Raw genomic sequence first — 1,617 nt, forward strand, 5'->3', positions numbered from 1 at the left:
AGAGAATTCAAATGTACTGTTTACCCTATGTTTTCCTATGAACACTGAGAATTACTGTATTCTTGTACCTTTGTTTTCCCTCAATGTTTTGGATAAGAAATTGTTTTCTGAGAATATTCTATGATATATAATATTATATATTATATTACTGGTTTTAAGTTTCCTGTTAGAGGATTTGTGCCATACTTCTGTGACAACTGGGTAAAATATTGCAAAATACACAGCCTATAATATATTTTTCCATTAACATAATACATTGAGCCTGTTTATGTTATCTAGTTAGATTTTCTCTAATGTGGCTACCTCAAAAATACAAAGGAGGACAAGGAACAAGATAAATGATGTGGACGGGGGCAGGAAGCTGAAACCCTGTGACAGGAAGCAAGATAAATTTTGATCATCAGTGATTTCTATTGAAATATTTGTTACCAGAAGTTGAAATTGATGAAAGAAAACTTTACATACTGAATTATGGAGAAGTAATTTTGATGTACACCTCATATAATTTCAATGTTCAACTAGTCAGAAGAGCCTGTCTATGATCTATGCACAATGCACTTGGCATCACTTTTAGCTATTAAGTGGGTAGCTGTTTTCCTAAATCCGGCTAGTTGACCATTGTGCATGTGGTTCCAACATGTTCCTATATTACTACAGACTTGAATGTTTAAAATTGTATCCAATGTGGGGAGAGCAACAGCTTTCTTCAAACAATATCTCTAAGCAAATGAGAGTTGCAACTGTATGGCCTCAAGCTTTCCTCATATATATGAACACCATCTCTTATTACAGAAAGAATAATGGAAGATGAGCTAGATTAAAGGAGAGCCTTTCAGCAACAGGATCTAAAGCATTCAGCCAGTAATTTATTAAGCAATGTTGGGCTTCCCAAACAGTTCATTTAAGATCTTGGGAGCAAGCAAAGTGTTTGACCACCTAAATAATGTTGCCTAAAATTTTATTTTGACATATCCACATACATACCCATGTGTGTATGTGTTTGTGTATAAAAAAAGTACATTGACTTTTAATTCCCATTAGGTATAACAACACGGAAAAATTAAAACCCAAGTGTAGAATGACTCAAAACTCTACTCAGTTATTGAATATATGTAAGTGGAAATACTTCAAAATATGTTTTATTGGCTACATCTAACATATAAGGACTCTTTTATATCACTCCCCTCTCTCCTTTTAATAAATACCTACCAATTTTCAAAAGTTTGTCCAGGTTTAATGAAAAAATACTCAGATATAGAAATATATATATATATATATATGAGAAGGTGAATGCACCCCACTCCATTACTCTTGCCTGGCCAATCCCATGGATGGAGGAGCCTGGTAGGCTGCAGTCCATGGGGTCGCAAATAGATGGGCACCACTGAGTGACTTCCCTTTCACTTTTCACTTTCATACATTGGAGAAGGAAATAGCAACCCACTCAAATGTTCTTGCTTGGAGAATCCTGGGACAGAGGAGCCTGGTGGGCTGCCGTCTATGGGGTCACACAGAGTTGGACATGACTGAAGTGACAGCAGATATACATATTTATATGCATATTTATGTATATAGATATACAAATATCTATATAAAATAGATATGTTTCCATTGCAG

The 1,617-nt window shown here is 35.0% G+C and overlaps 1 protein-coding gene across 1 annotated transcript in view; it reads left to right on the forward strand.

Moving 5' to 3' along the window:
* LOC104982685 (heat shock transcription factor, Y-linked-like) overlaps positions 1-1,617 on the forward strand; it is a 9,079-nt gene that overhangs the window by 2,113 nt on the left and 5,349 nt on the right. The window lies entirely within an intron of this gene.

Source organism: Bison bison, unplaced genomic scaffold, assembly GCF_000754665.1.
Source record: "Bison bison bison isolate TAMUID 2011002044 unplaced genomic scaffold, Bison_UMD1.0 scf7180017864537, whole genome shotgun sequence".
Taxonomy (NCBI): Eukaryota; Metazoa; Chordata; class Mammalia; order Artiodactyla; family Bovidae; genus Bison; species Bison bison.